Genomic DNA, 17,460 nt, shown 5'->3' with positions numbered 1-17,460 from the left:
TCTACTGTACAAACTGAACTGGAATGACTGACTGTTCGCTTTATGGTTTCAATAAAGTTTGGAAAAAAAACCCAACCTCTTCAGCCGCTCCCGTCTGCCGTATTTTGCAGCAAAATTATCCACACCCACTGCCGCGCTATGAATTGTGGGATATATGGGACCACGAAGCGTGCACCGGACCACGCTTGATATTTGGGGAAATCGACGGCGCATTTGGAGTATGCATTTGAAGTACACTTCGAATTGGGACAGCCGTCGTCGCGTGGCAGTGACGTAACCGCACTTAACATGCGTACTTCAAGCGTGCAGTCTCTTAATTGGGACACAGCCTAAGAGAGCCAATATACAGGAGAGAATCAGGACAGAGAGTCTTACATTTGGGTCCTAACCTACCTGCCTGCCACATCTGGGGAACACAGCTGAAAAAAATCTAACTGACGAGACTTTGGAAGCAAAATTGAACACAATGTACACGGGACAAGAGACTGTCAAAATAAATTAGGAAGTATGAGAAACACACAATGAGAGTCTGACTAAAAACAGAGAGACAGCGAGAGTGAGAACACAAAGAGAGAGCGAGAAACAGAGGGAAATATGACTGAGGAAACTAAGAAACATGGAGAAAAGACTGACTTCACAAATAACTAACACAGAAACTAGAAAGAGGACGGGGAACACAGGGGGAGGAATGAAAACAGAAACCTCAAAACTTGACAATAAAAATAAGAATACCAATATTAAACAGAGAGATCACAACTATAATAACCAGAAAGAAAAAAGAGAGAAAGAAAGGAAAAAATAATAATAAAATAAATAATGCATTTTTATAATAAAAAAAATGTTAAAAGATTCAGCTCCTTTTGTAAAGGATGTTGCTTTTTTAAAAACTACTTCAAAGGAGAAACTATTTTCTACCAGTAAATACTGAAGTTGAACTAATAATATATTCCAAACTAAGTTGTGTGTATGTGTGTATATATGGATACAGAGAGAGAAAGAGAATTTGTGCATCTATACAAGTAAATGGCCTGTATTTATATAGCACTTTAGTCCCTAAAGTGGATAATGAGATTGTGGTAATCACTTTTCCATGGAAGTTCAGTGCTATATTTTGAGCTTTTGTGCTATACAGTTTATCATCCTACATTTTAAAGATAATAAAAACCCAAATCAAAATAAGTTGGGACAGTGTGGAAAAACAAATAAAAGAAGAAAGTACTGATTTCTAGATATACTTTGACTTATAATTCATTGCAGACAATTTGAACACAAAAAATGTCATGTTTTGTCTGATCAGCTTCTTTCATTTCATCCTTTCCGGTCACTCAGACCTGCAACACATTCCAATAAAGGTTGAGACAGGAACAATTTAGGGCTAGTAATCAGTTAAATTGGATAAATAATGAATTGATTTGAAACAGGTGATGTCAACAGGTGATTGTACTTATGATTTGGTTCAAAAGCAGCATCCAGGAAAGGTCTAGTCCTTTAGGAGCAAAGATGGGCCGAGGATCGCCAGTTTGCCGACAAATACATGAGAAAATAATCGAAATGTGTAAAACATAATGTTCCTCAAAGAAACAAATGAAAAGATTTAGATATTTTCAACAGTGCATAACATAATTAAAAGATTGAAGGAATCTGGAGGAATTTCAGTGCGTAAAGAACAAGGGCAAAACCCAAAGCTGAACAACCGTGATCTCTGATCCCTCAGGCGTGTAGGATTAAAGAAATTATTTTACTGCTACTGTTCATAAGTAAGTAAGTAAACTTTATTTATTAAGCGCTTTTCACAGACAGACAATCACAAAGCGCTGTACACAAATATTAAAATATGAAAATAAACAATAAAATCAATAGACATTATATACAATGTAAAAGATCAAATGTAAAAAATATAAAATAAGTAGATCAACGAAAGGCTTGTTTGAACAGAAGAGTTTTTAACTGTTTTTTAAAAGAATCCACAGAGTCAAGCAAACGTAAATGTAGTGGTAAACTGTTCCACAGCCTTGGTGCAACAAACTGAAAGGCTCTGTCCCCTTTTGTCTTCAGTCGTGTACGGGGAACAACTAAGAGACTCTGAGTCTGTGAGCGGTGATGACGAGCAGCAGTGTATTTTATAAGAAGCTTGGATAAGTAATCCGGAGCCTGGCCATTTAGTGCTCTGTATGTTAAAACAAGAATTTTAAAGCGGATTCTAAACTCTATTGGGAGCCAATGTAAAGAATATAAGATGGGAGTGATGTGAACACGCTTGGTAGAGCGAGTTAGTAGTCTGGCTGCTGTGTTTTGTATTGTCTGGAGGCGAGAGAGAAATGATTTATCCAAGCTAGTAAAAAGGGAATTACAGTAATCTAAGCGTGATGACACAAATGCATGAATGAGTTTTTCCAGTTCAGCTGAGGAAACCATACTGTATGTCGCAGTTTAGACATGTTTCTTAAATGATAGAAACAGGAACGAGACAAAGATTTTACATGAGAGTCAAGGCCCAGAGAAGAGTCAAATATTACTCCAAGATTTTGAATATTTGACTTGACAGATGGACAGAAAGAGGCAAGAACCTGACTGATTTTAGAATGTAGCTCAGGAGGAGCTATGATCATGGTCTCGGTCTTGTTAGTATTTAGAACAAGGTAGTTGCTTGAAAGCCAATCAGAAACCTGGGTTAAGCACTGGACTAGGGTGGACAGCCTATCCAGCTGGTGAGGCTTAAAGGACATATGGAGCTGAATGTCATCAGCATAAAAATGATAAGACAGGTCGCTAAAAGATTGAATGATACCAGCTAAAGGAAGCATATAAAAAGAACATAGTAATGGACCTAAAACTGAAACCTGTGGGGGTTCAGTTTTCTCTACATAATAGAGACCTGAACTGATTTTCAACAATTTTTTCAAGTAATTTACTTACAAATGGCAATTTTGAAATAGGTCGGTAATTACTAGCAGAGCTAGGATCAAGATTCTGTTTTTTTTAACAGAGGAGTTACCTCAGCATGTTTAAAATAAGATGGAACATAGCCTTGCCTCAGTGAACTGTTGATGATGGATAGTAATGTGGGACCAATGCTGGTGATAGACCCGGACAGGACAGAGTGAGGTAATATATCTACAGAGCATGATGAGGATTTCATTTTACCTAAAACTATATGTAACAAGTGTCACCTGGCAGTTTGTTGCTCTCTGCCAGGTGATTGGCTGAAGAGCTGTGAAAAGGTAGTGGGTGTGTGGGGTGAAGTCAGCGCTCTTCTGTGGAAAAAACCAGAGGCAATTAATTCACTCAGGTGCGAGTGGGTATACTGTCGGTAAGAGACTTTTGCCATTTTTGTTTGGATCGCTTGCTATTGCATGTGCCTATTTTTAATGTGTCATTGGACTTTTTTAGTGTGACCACGAATTTTAATAGAAGAATTGATCAAGCCCTAGATCGACTGCGCACAGGGAAACTGATCAATATTGTAGGTATATTGAGTGTTTGTTTTAGCTTCATGATTTTGAATGGTTTTATAAAATTGCTATTTTATTGGGTAATATTTTAATTGATAATGTTGTTTGTTTTTCAGCTGTGCTGTCTTTGCTGTCCTTTTTTCGTTCTTTTGATTGATTTGTAATTTTGTTTTGGTTAGTCTGTCCAGCCGTAAAGGCGGTTATTGATTGAGAGTGAGTTGTGTAAGGGCGGACTAACCACCCTTTTGTTTTTTTTTTTGTTTAATTGTTTGTGCCACTTCCCTTTTTCTCCCAGATCACAGGCCATACTGATTCCCAGCTGCGCTGAGACCCGAATTGTTTGCAGTGTGTGCCACGATTCCAGTGTCGCTAAGCGGGGTGTGACGGGTTGCAGTGTTGTTATTTTCGCACAGTTTGTGTGGTAAGTCTCATGTGCAGCTGGGATATCAGCAGGATGTGTTGTAAGTCCTGTCTGGAAATGACTGGGAATTATTATGTCTAACTCATGTAATAAATAAACGATCAATGTATTTCTTTGCCCCGTTTACTCATCCCTTGTCCTCGGTTACATATAATTAAGTCATTTAGTGTGATTGGAGAAAAGGAGGTAAATGATCCAAGACAGCAAGGGGTATCTTCATAAGGGGAGGCACTTGAGGAAATTTTGGATTTCAAGTACATCACCTTATTTACAAAGTAATTAAGGAAAGTATTACAATCTTCATCAGAAAGCAACAGAGCATGCTGGGTTGGAGGAGAAACAATACTGTTGATGGTATCAAATAGAATTCTTGAATTATTTTTATGATGATTTATAAGATTATTGAAGTAAGAGGATCTGGCCTCTTTGACTGATTCATTATATAGGTAAAGTAGTTCTTTAAAGTGCTCACGATGGACAGTCAGACCGGTGGACTTCCACAGACGCTCTGCCTTCCGATAGGAGCGTCGAAAACCACAAGTCTGATTATTTAACCATGGTGTCCGGGAACTAACAGAGCAATAACTGGTTTTTAGAGGAGCAACCCGATTTAGAATGGCAAGACAGTGTTCATTAAAAGAATTAGTTAGAAGCTCAACCTCGTTAGAGGAACTTTTAAAATTAAAAAGAGAGGAAAATTCAGAAATTATAGAGTCGTTAATAAAGCGCCTGCGCCTAGTAGAACCTTGAGGATGGGACTCTGAATTAACAGATACAGTAAAAGAGACTGACTTATGGTCACTAAAAACAACTTCATTTAAATTCATGTGGTCAAGGGAAACACCATAGGTGAAGACCAAGTCCAGAGTGTGCCCAGCTGTATGAGTAGGCCCTGCTACATGCTGAACAAAGTTGAAAGAGTCCATAATGCTCAGAAACTCCTTAGTGGTACTGTTTGTTGAGTCATCCACATGAATGTTGAAATCTCCAACAATGATAACCTTGCCCATTTTAATAGTGGAAGTTAAAAAGTCTTGTAGGTCTGACACAAAAGACACAGCAGACCCAGGTGGACGATAAATTAAAATGCTCTATATGGGCTGTTCTCTTCCAATTTTTATCATAAGCATCTCAAAAAAGTTGTAGCAGCTTGAAGAAATCGTCTGGCATAAAAAAGTATTTTTAAAAATTACCGCTGTTCCACCCCCTCGTCCAGATATCCGAGGTGCACAGAGAAATGAGCAGTCAGCAGGACAAAACTCTAAAAGATGTGAGACTTCATTCTCACGTTGCCACGTCTCAGAGATAAACATGAAGTCAAGCTTCTCAGAGCAGAACAAGTCATTTAAAATATAAGACTTATTGGCGATTGAGCGGGCATTAATTAACATCCATTTAAGGCTGCGACTCACCAGGACAGGGGTAGAGTTTCCAAGGACAGAGTCCGCGCTATGCGGTAAGCCGCGCAGCAAAACAGGGTTCCTGCCGAGATGAGGCTTGGCTTTCCATGCTTTCAGATTAGGGCTGCCACGATTTGTCGACTAGTCACGATTACGTCGACTATCAAAATCTTCGACGACTGATTTAATAGTCGACGCGTCGTTTGAAGCTTTGTAAGATCACAAAAGACGCAGGAATAAGTGGCAGGATTTAAGAGTGTAATAACGGACTGAAACAGAAGATGGCAGCACTGCATGTACAAGGATGTCAGCTACCGTTAAACCCCGAAGAAGAAGAAGCAGCTGCGTCCCAGAATTCATAGCGCGGCCCAGCGCAGTTTCCAACAATGGCGGCAGCTAGTTAGTTTTACTGTTACTCTTATTATTCTTTCTGGGTCACAAAATAAACGTTTAACATATTTTCAGGCGAGAATGTAGCTGTGTAAACCTCAAATATCTGCTCAGTTTATCAGGACACCACATATTTTCAAAAGCGCTCCGACGTTTTCGGAGACATCTGTTACCCACTAGCTCATTAGCGAGCCGGGGGCTAGGCTCACTAGCGCCGTGAGAACACCGGACTCCCCGCAAATCATTTTCAAACCCACCGCCGTCTTTCGCTACTCAGGTTAAATATATATGAGTCACTTGGATAACTTAAAATGTTATTGTTTGACTTTTTTTTTTAGTATTTTATTTGTTCCTGAGTAAATCAGTTTGTCTGAGATTAAAGTTATAGTTTTTACACAGCTGAATAAACGTCAAGCAGACAGCTGATTATCAGAAGTGTGAGATGCTCCAGAATATACTCCAGTGTCCTGTTATATTTTAGATAGCAAGGAGTTTATTAAACTTCACCGAAACAATCTGCAAATTTCATTAAAATTTAATAAACTATCATCTTGTCTTTATTTTTAGTTAGCACAGACCTTAAACACTTAAAGCTGTAAGCTAATGATAGTTATATAAGAGCAGATGCTGCTGGTGCAATAAGCTGTAGTTTTACGTCCAATGGATGATGATCTGATTAGTCGACTAATCGCAAAAATAATCGGTGACTAGTCGACTATCAAAATAATCGTTTGTGGCAGCCCTATTTCAGATGACAGCCTGGGTGGTAAACATAGTGGGTTGTGGGGATTAATCCAGTTCCGACAAGTTTCAGCCGAATCTCTCCGGTAGCAACCCAGGAATAGAGCCCCCGAAGGTCCATCTCTTTCCGAAGACGATGGAGCAGGACGTGAAGGCCGGCTCGCTTCCCCCGCTTTCTCCGACGAGGCCGCTGAAGCAAAAATGAGCTAACCAGCAAGAGTGGAGGTAGACCTGGTGCTGCGTCGTACTCTAACGGCAGTAGGAAAACAGCCTCATTTCGTTGACTCTGAAAGCTATCCATTGCAGATTTGATCGCTAACAACGCATGACGATCATAAATCCGAAGGGAGGTGACACCAGAAAAAACTGTAACAAAAACACTTGCATAGCATATAAAATAAACAAACACATGGACGAAGGCAGTGGCACAGCCAAACATAGGCGCCATCTTGACCCGTAACCATCATCTTTATCATTGCATTAATCATCATTTCATCAAAGTATTTATTGAAGCTGTTGGCATTATGTTATAATTTGTATTACAGGTGTTATCATAATCACATTAACCTTTATTACAGGTGCAGTTATAACCACTTTAAACTGTTGAGTTTAAATTTATAATCTTAAATGCTTATATGCTGATTATATTGGGTTATATAAGAAGGGCCCAACTCTGAGTACAGTCTGTGCCAAAAGTCTTGACAGGAAATTGCATGTTTTTGCAGAGCATGCTTTTGCACCCAGAAAGTGAAACTAAGCAGAGTGTAAGTGACGTGGAGCTTAGAAGGTTAATCTTACAGTAAAAATAGTAGCTGAGCAAAGGCCTGAGTATATTCAGCAACCTGCTGCGTTTGAGTTTGCTTGGTAACAGATGACTCAGAATAAGTCAGGAAGTGTACTTTTAAAATGTCTTTGTTTCCTCTGTAAAGTGTTCATTTTTTGGTGGTTATTTTGAGGAGCTGTCTGGATGAGGCTATTTGAATAACCAGGTTATTCATTATTATCTTTTATTTGTTTATATTCTTTTTTTATTAAGCTTTGAGTAGTGGCATTTAATTAAAGCACTTATTCAATATATACATATATAGTTTTAGTTAGATTGTTACACATATGAAAGTGGCCTCTGTCTGGTTGTGAGTTTTAGTAGGCGAGGTGAGAGGTGAAACAGAGTGCCTGCAGAATTGGCAGTTTTGTTGCAGAGCATGCATCTGAGGTTTTGGAGAAGCAAGAGCGAGATGAGCTACAGGAAGCACCTGGCTTGGAGGCGAAGAAAATGTTCTTTTCAAACTGTGTTAATAGTCGTTAACAGAACATTTGTGGTTTTAAGTTATGCCTGTGATGTATCTGCTTGACGCATGAGGGGGCGTCATAAATAATACCCTGATGCTATAAAAACAACTGCTTCTGTATTATTTTGTGGAGATTGACGCTGAGTGTGTGACAGTGTTCATCTCCCCACACGTGTGTTCATTAAAATCATCGTTTGACCTAACCCTCCTGGACCAGTGTTGTGATTTTGAATCCCTCCTGTATCCCTCTTTAATATTTGAACCCTTAACAGGCGGCACTGCATCAAGAATCGTCATTCATCTATGAGCGATATCACCACATGGGCTCAGCATTACTTTGGGAAACCTTTGTCAAGTACCACATGTAGTTACATACACAAATGCCAGTTGAAACTGTACTGTGCCAAAAGGAAGCCCTATGTTAACAGTGTCCAGAAGCACCGTCAACTTCTCTGGGCTCAGAGGCATCTGGGATGGGAAATGTGGTCAGATGAATCAGTATTTCATGTATTGTTTGGGAGAAATGGACCAGACTGTTACCAGCAATAAGTCCAAATACCAGGTCTGTCAACAGTATGGAATCTGTATCAGTGCCCTTGGTAAAGGTAACTTGCATTTCTTTGATGGCACCATCACAGAGAATTTGGAGGACAACATGCTGCCTCCAAGAAGACATCTTTTCCAGGGAAGGCCATATTTCAACAAGACAATGCCAAATCACATTCTACAAACAGGCCCGACATGTCTCCAATAGAGAATGTGTGTCGCATTTTGAAGCGCAAAATGTGACAACAAAGATCCCGTACTGTTGCCCACCTTAAGACTTGTTTGCAGAAGAATGGGAAAAAGTTACACCTGAAACACTTCGTTACTTGGTGTCTTCAATCCCTAAACATTGTTTAAGTGTTGTGTAAATGCTTTACTGTTCCAATGTTTGTTTGTTTTTTACAATGTGTGGCAAGAAACAAAATTGGAATATTGTTTTCAGTTTCATTTTCATAACATACCGTCCGAACTTTTTCTGATTTGGGGTTGTATGTAAAAATGTTCTTTTTGTCTTTCTTTTCTTTTAAGAAAATAGTGCTTGTACAAATATTTTTCCCGTATCACTTGTGTTTATTTTAGAATAAATACTGTAAAGTAGACCTACCTTTTAAACTGAGAAGGACAAGAAGTGCACAGGTTGCAGCAATTAAACTCATAGCTGTTCCTCTCATCTCAATAAAACATAACTGTTGGTTGATAATGTGTATTTGAAGTAAACGAGTCCCAGCAACACCTTTAAATACAATCCACAATGGAGCTGTCTTCAATGAGCTGGAAAAAAATTGGCTTTTTCCTGAGGCATGTAATTAAAAGCAGAAACTGTTAATACACACTGGACTGTAGCCTCTGTACATGTGAATAATTCTGAAAGGGCTCACAATTGTTTAAGAACAACCAACGTCAAGTCTGAGGAGCAAAATAACGAACATGTTTACAATCCTGGTCTAACGCTATGATGAGGAATGGAGAGATGAACCGGTTTTTAATTAATGTAGTTAAGTCTTTGTTTGATGAGTCAGCCAAGAATCCAGTGGGAACCAGGCCTTAGATGGCCTCGCCCTTCAGGGTAAGTAACGATATGTTATTATTGCTTGGTTAGTCTGTCTGTCTGCCAAATATGAGCTTTTTAAACAGTTTAGTCACAGATTTTTTTTAATACTGTTTTTTATCATAGCAAAGAATTCTATAAATTAGGTAAGAGAAAATAATTGTCTTCTGGGTTAATGTCTGTATTACTATTTACATTGTTGTAGGTAATAGTTATTCATGACTGTTTTAAAGTGGCTTATCTTCTGTGCTAATATGGAAGACAAGTAATCTATGTGAAAGAAAAGAAAGCAATTTTAGTTCAACGTAGTGATTTTTTAAGTGGGTATAATTTGAAAATGCTTTTACTAGTATAGTGGATGTTCTTTAAATATTTAACATTTAAAGTGTGTGTCACTTTACAGACTCCAACTTCAGTTTTGGTTTGGTCTCACCGTTGTAGGTCATAACACAAACAAGTCGTCAAGTCAAGCAGCTGAGGAAAGGGCTTAAGGAAACCATGGTATGGCCGCTTCTGACAGAAAGATCAGACATCATTCCTCTTTTCTTACCAAGGGAATCAGAGACTGCTCCCTGTTGTGAGGTCAGGTCACGTCACATCTTTTAACATCTGAATAGTAAAGGTATTTGGTTAATTTATGAAGGATGAACATTAATTGTTGACACAAAACACCAATATACTGTTTTGTATGCTTGGGTTAGTTGAACAGCTGGGTTACATTTAATAAAAATACACCTAATGTTGCTGATGCTCTTAAGACTACAAGATAAGTAAAGCTATAAAATGACTGTGGCCTGCCACAGAAGATGAAGATGAGGAAGAAGAGGAATGCTCTCGAGGATAAATGCAGAGTGGCAGGTTACCTTCGGTCCTTCATTGAAAATGGTAAGTCTGCTGCGATAGGTATTTTGCCATTGGTTTTCTCTGATTATACTTTGTTAATGACCCAAGATCACTGGACTGTATGTAATTTACCAAAGTACACTATAGTAGAGCTGGGCGATATGAGATTTTTTCATATCACGATATATATATATTTTTTATAAAAGGACAAGAGCGGTGAGGTCTATCACAATAGTTTAATTTTTCTATTGAGAAAAAGTTATTTCGCAATACATATCGTTATCGTTCTATCGCCCAGTTCTACACTATAGTATAATTTTTTGTTATTTGCTCCATGCAATACATAAGTGGTGGCATTATCAGTTGCACTAGAATTGTATGTAGACTACTTTTAGCTTTGTTAACATAAAAATATCTATAAAAGCTACAACAGCAATTTGAGTGGGGCAAAAATGTCTGGTGCCCTGTATGTAAGTGGTCATCTTTTATGGTATTTCTCTATAAAAGATTCAAAATAATGAATATAGGATGTCATTATAGTTTAAAACAATCTTCTGTTGCAGCATCTTGTGCACAACAAAAAGCCCTCATCAAGTTTTGGACAGGATGGGAAGTCTTGCCGAGAAATGACTGTGGAAGTGGTCAACAGCAATCTTCCAAAGTCTTCCACCGGTTTTGAAGTACTACGTCTTCCTGCACACTACTGTACCTATGAGTCATTTCTAATGGACATTCAGGTGTGTCTCAACTCTACTGACTCAGGTTTTGGTCTGGTTTACGATTGATTCCATAACCACATGGTAAAATTAGACCATTTCTTATTTCTTGCATCACATTACTGTACTCAGTGTTCAAAGAAACGGACAATCTAGTGAGTTCTAGTTCTTTTTAATACACTTGACAGTGAAAAATACACACTACAGGTGTGCATTTATGGCTTTTTTAACCCCTGGAGGGTCTTGGGTCGATTTGTGGCTATTTTCAAATTTTGATTACCTGCCATTTGCACAGTGTTGAATGGAATATAGCGAAAGTCTGCAAAAAAAAGTTTGGTCACATTTACTGTTAAAATTTCAGTATGACTTCCGGAAATTAGCTTCAGTGGCTAAGCTATCGATAAACTTACGCTATCGGACCTAGTGGTCGATTTGTGCCCCATTGAAACCCATTATAAACGCTATTTTTCACGGCAAAAAAATTACGGTCAAATCGATCGTGATCAGTAATGCTTCCGCTTCCGCTTGCAGTACTGGCCTTAGAGTTGTAATTTTTTTATTTGTCCACCGGGTGGCGCCCTTGCTCCACATTTGACCCGGGGCTGGAAAACAGCGGGCTGCTTAAAGAGACCTGCGGGGAATGAAGCGTCATTTCCGGCGTGCTGCAGCGGCTTCGCCCGCTGATCGGGCGGGACAATTTTCGGCCCCAGGACCGTTTGAGGTTGGATTTTTTTTTTTTAATCAACAGGAAATGACGTATTTGTTGTGACGTGGTACCGGATGTGTGTGTTGGAAAAAGGGGTCCGACGCAACATGCCCCGGTCATCGTCGCGAGTCAACCCGGGAGCATGCACCGATTCCAATGTCAAGTCTGAGGAGCAAAATAACGAACATGTTTACAATCCTGGTCTAACGCTATGATGAGGAATGGAGAGATGAACCGGTTTTTAATTAATGTAGTTAAGTCTTTGTTTGATGAGTCAGCCAAGAATCCAGTGGGAACCAGGCCTTAGATGGCCTCGCCCTTCAGAGGATCTCATAACTCCAGGATAAACTAACTCACCCATACACACAGTGATACATATACCAAGTAAGGGGATACTAAGATTAAATAGAGAGAAATGCAGAGAAGAAAAATGCATTGGCTATCACTTAATGTACCACAGACAAGTTTTAAATAAACACGATTTGCTGTTATGTATCACAGTCCTGCTTTGAACTTTTATCTTCTGTATGAACTGATGTCAGTTGTAAAAGTAAAGCAAATCTTGCAGGCTTTATTTAATCACGTCCTTCTGACTCATGTGAATAATTTTTCTTGCCTTTTTGTTCTTTTCATCTTTTTGTTTGTTAATCTTATACAAAGAGTCCTCCCACTCCTTTCACAAGGTCACACCCTTCATCCTTGAAAAGCAGGAGCAGCTGAAGAAGGGCACACTACCCTTGCTGATGTAAGTGGTGCCATCTGCAGGCTAACGGCTCTATAAAATACTGACTCCAGTGTGTTTATAAGCTAAAAGTAGATTTAATAAATTGGATTAATTAATAATCTTGATGACATAGTAATCCATATTTACTTAACAGTATTATGAGAGAGTGAAGAAATGTCTGCATGACTGAAATTGTACAGTTTGAAATACTACTTTTTGATTTTGACAAGCAGAATAAAGGACAACTTGTTTCTCTATACCCATTTAACCACATTCAGCTGTGTAATGGCTTTTTCCGAGACATGGCTGACGGAGCTGGATCAGGACACCGATTTTTCAGTTGACGGTTTTGGAGCTCCCTTTCGCCAGGATCGGGATGCACGGGTAACAGGGAAATCTCAAGGAGGGGGAGTATGCTTGTATGTGAACAAACGTTATTGTAGCGCTGTGACTGTTAGAGAGTGTATTTGTACACCAGATGTTGAACTTTTATCCGTGTCACTGCGCCCTTTTTATCTCCCCCGTGAGTTTCCACAACTTTTTATTACCGTAGTTTACATTCACCCGAAGGCTCACCCCGCCTCCACTTGCAGCATCATTTCAGACGTAGTACAGAAGCTGCAGGCGCTTCCTCCTGATGCACCAAACTTTATAATGGGGGACTTTAACCATGTCTCCCTTAAATCAACTTTGGGCAATCTGTATCAATATGTATCCTGTCCTACCAGACGGGATAAAATGTTGGACCTTTGTTACGGATCGGTGAAGAATGCTTATAAATCCCTCCCGCTTCCTCCTCTGGGATCTTCTGACCATAACTGTGTGCATCTTCTGCCCATCTATAAAACTGTCTTAAAACGAGAGAAGACAAAGACTAAGGATGTTGACATATGGTCAGAAGAATCTGGTCTGCCTGGACTTGTATGAAAACCATAGCAGGGTTTCAAAATCCCCAGAGCAGTATTCAGGTCATTTTAGATGATTTTAATTCAGACAGAGATTTTGCAAATGCCTTAAACATGTTTTATGCTCGTTTTAGTTCTTCTGATTTTAGCGAGGATATTTTGGAACTGAAACAGAAACTGAGAGATACTCAGCACTTTATTATTAAACTCAGTGATGTTAAAAAGGCCTTTCATACAGTCAGTGTGAACAAGAGCCAGGGTCCTGATAATATTAGTGGCCACCTAATTAAATCTTGTGCTGATGAACTCAGTCCTATATTTCAGGTTATTTTTAACAAATCCTTGCAAACACAACATGTGCCCTCTCTTTGGAAAGAAGCAGTCGTGGTTCCTGTCCCTAAATCTAGTCGTCCAAAAATTCTAAACGACTTCAGGCCTGTTGCCCTCACTTCAGTTGTAATGAAAGTCTTTGAAAAAATCATCAGAAATGTGATTATGAAAGAGACTGAAGGTCAACTGGATCCAATGCAGTTTGCATATAGGCCCAACAGAGGAGTGGAGGACGCACTTTTGACTTTACTAAATCTAATTCTTAAACATGTAGAGAGTAAAGGGACTTTTGCAAGACTTCTTTTCATTGATTTTTCTTCGGCTTTTAATACAATACAGCCGCATATTTTAATTAAAAGACTTTTAGAACAGTTTGAAATCAGGAAAAACCTGGTGGGCTGGATTTTAGATTTTTTTAACTGACAGATCACAAAGAGTGAGAATAAATGGGGTTCTGTCTGACCCAGTGTTCTCCTCCACAGGTTCTCCTCAAGGGTGTGTCCTATCGCCCTTATTATTCACTCTCTATACAAATATGTGTCAGGGCAGACATGAAAACAGGGTCATTATTAAATATGCAGATGACTCTGTTATTGTCAGCTTACTGAAAGAGGGTGAAATTAACCACGGTCCAGTCATTGATGACTTTGTTCAGTGGTGTGAGGAGTCTTATCTCCAGCTGAACATATCTAAGACAAAAGATATGGAAACAACAAAATGGGCACGGAGTCACTTTAATTAAAGGTCAGAAAATAGAGCAAGTACAATCATATAAATATCTTGGGACCATAATAAATGAAAAACTGAACTTTGATCAAAATTGCAAATCAGTTTGTAAAAAGGGTCACCAGCACCTTTATTGTCTTAGGAAACTTGTTCACTTCCACATTGACCAAAAAATTTTAACTTTGTTTTATCGTTCTTTTATTGAGTCTGTTTTATCCTTTTGTTTGGTGGCATGGTTTGGTCAGACCTCTGTCACAGAGAAAAATTCTCTAAATCAGATAGTGAGATGGTCCAGTCGTCTGATAGGTGAGCCACAGTCTTGTTTAGCCTCCCTGTACTCTAAGCAGGTACAGAGGATGGCTTTATCAATCCTTAAAAATGGTTCCCATCCTCTAAGGGGTGAATTTCAGCTTCTTCCCTCAGGACGGAGGTTTCTATTTCCGAGATGTAGGACAAAGCGTTATAAAAATAGCTTTGTCCCCGTTGCTGTCACTGAATTAAATAAGAACTGTTTTTGATTCGAAATATCAAAACTACTATATATGTGCCACAGTGAGTTTTATATATTTACTAGGTATGTGTGTTTTTAAAGGGATGCCAAATGCTGTCATTTTTCTGTAAAGCAAATTTACCTTGCCTTTGGGTATAAATAAAGTTACCTTGACCTTGACCTCATTTAATTTTGAAATTTTATCATATAACAGGAGAACAAATATGATAAAATACACTGTGTTGATCATATTTGTTGTTTTATATCTTGAAAAAGGGGGCAACACAATCTGAGTGAAAGCCCACACACACTCATCTATGTCTTGTGAAGTAGTTCTCTTAAAAGCTGTTAAAATATTCACACCCAAATTCAGCTGTTAAAAATCTTTGCTATAGTAAAATATAGATTATATGGCTGATTAGCCACATAACATAAATTGGCATTTAGAAAATATTTCCAATCAAGTACACTTTCTGATGTAAGCAAATGTAATCACAGCTCCCGCAGCTGTGGTTCTCTTCAAAACGTGTGATGATGCTCACTGTAACAGTGGGATTCATCGCACACAGGACTGCCAGACAAGGGTATGTTTATTTGTTGTGATAACAGTCAGTTTGCTTGTGTAGCTTTCTAGCTGCCATCCTGCATTTCAGTCCAGTACTGCTCTTCCGTCAGGTCGTGGCATCCTACTCAAATAGGGGAGGCATGTTTAGGTGATGGAAATCCACTGTGTTGGTCAGCCTTTTGTGGGGATCAGGGAAATTATTTTACTGCTACTGTTCATAACCATCATCTTTATCATTGTATTAATCATCATTTCATTAAAGCATTCATTGAAGCTGTTGATATTACATTAAAGTCTGTATTACAGGTGGTATCATAATCATGTGATAATCCTTCATTGCAGGTGCAACTGTAATCATTTTATACACATTGCATTTTGTACCTATAAAAGAATTGTGGCTCAGTCGATTAATTGAAGGTCAAAAGCTTTGGCTGGCGATATGTCCAGCCAATCTATCGTGTAAGGGGCTTAGAGCTATGGAAGGATTGCATACACGCTTACAATACATATATCACATATAATCTAGAAACAGGCCTGAGTATATTCAGCAACCTGCTGCGTTTGAGTTTGCTTGGTAACAGATGACTCAGAATAAGTCAGGAAGTGTACTTCTAAAATGTCTTTGTTTCCTCTGTAAAGTGTGCATTTTTTGGTGGTTATTTTGAGGAGCTGTCTGGATGAGGCTATTTGAATAACCAGGTTATTCATTATTATCTTTTATATTCTTTTTTATTAAGCTTTGAGTAGTGGCATTTAATTAAAGCATTTATTCAATATATACACTCAACAAAAATATAAACGCAACACCTTTGTTACTGCTCCCATTCCCCATGGGATGGACGTAGAGACCTAAAATTCATTCCAGATACACAATATAACCATCCCTCCCAAACAGTGGTCACAAATCAGTCCAAATGTGTGGTAGTGGGCACATCTGCCATATTGAGATAATCCATCCCACCACACAGGTGTGCCACATCAGGATGCTGATCTGACATCATGAGTAGTGCACAGGTGTACCTCAGACTGCCCACAACAAAAGGCCACCCTGGAATGTGCAGTTTTTTCTCACAGCAAAATGCCACAGATGCCACAAGCAATGAGGGAGCGTGCAATTGGCATGCTGACAGCAGGAATGTCAACCAGATCTGTCGCCCGTGCATTGAATGTTCATTCCTCAACCATAAGCCGTCTCCACAGGCGTTTCAGAGAATATGGCAGCACATCCAACCGGCCTCACAACCGCAGACCTCGTGTAACCACACCAGCCCAGGACCTCCACATCCAGCAGGTTCACCTCCAAGATCGTCTGAGACCAGCCACCCAGACAGCTGCTGGAACAATTGGTTTGCACAACCAAACAATTTCTGCACAAACTGTCAGAAACCGTCTCAGGGATGCTCAACTGCATGCCCGTCGTCCTCATCGGGGTCTTGACCTGACTCCAGCTCGTCGCCGTAACAGACTTGTGTGGGCAAATGCTCACATTCGATGGCGTCTGGCACGTTGGAGAGGTGTGCGCTTCACGGATGAATCATGGTTCACATTGTTCAGGGCAGATGGCAGCTGAGAATGTCCCAGTTCTTGCATGGCCAGCATACTCACCGGACATGTCACCCATTGAGCATGTTCGGGATGTGCTTGACCGGCGTATACGACAGCGTGTACCAGTTCCCACGAATATCCAACAACCTCGCACAGCCATTGAAGTGGAGTGGACCAACATTCCACAGGCCACAATTGACAATCTGATAGACTCCATGCGACGATGTGTTGCACTGCATGAGGCAAATGGTGGTCACACCAGATACTGACCGGTTCTGGGTCCCCAGACCCCCAATAGCGCAAAAAACTGCACATTCCAGGGTGGCCTTTTGTTGTGGGCAGTCTGAGGTACACCTGTGCACTACTCATGATGTCAGATCAGCATCCTGATGTGGCACACCTGTGAGGTGGGATGGATTATCTCAATATAGCAGATGTGCCCACTACCACACATTTGGACTGATTTGTGACCACTGTTTGGGAGGGATGGTTATATTGTGTATCTGGAATGAATTTTAGGTCTCTACGTCCATCCCATGGGGAATGGGAGCAAAAACAAAAGTGTTGCGTTTATATTTTTGTTGAGTGTACATATATAGTTTTAGTTAGATTGTTACACATAT

General features: G+C 39.5%; 1 protein-coding gene and 1 long non-coding RNA gene across 2 annotated transcripts in view; both read left to right on the top strand.

Moving 5' to 3' along the window:
• The window catches only part of LOC146667507 (cell adhesion molecule CEACAM5-like), a 104,068-nt gene that overhangs the window by 51,571 nt on the left and 35,037 nt on the right, over positions 1 to 17,460 (top strand). The window lies entirely within an intron of this gene.
• Positions 9,607 to 11,070, top strand: LOC146667510 (uncharacterized). Its single transcript, XR_014912072.1, has 3 exons — positions 9,607 to 9,869; positions 10,091 to 10,172; positions 10,694 to 11,070. It is a non-coding gene; the product is annotated as an uncharacterized LOC146667510 (long non-coding RNA).

This window comes from Rhamphochromis longiceps, linkage group LG6 (assembly GCF_057381845.1).
Source record: "Rhamphochromis longiceps isolate RC_006_pf linkage group LG6, R_longiceps_female_GT1.1, whole genome shotgun sequence".
NCBI classification, from domain to species: Eukaryota; Metazoa; Chordata; class Actinopteri; order Cichliformes; family Cichlidae; genus Rhamphochromis; species Rhamphochromis longiceps.
This window is presented reverse-complemented; position numbering and strand designations above follow the sequence as displayed.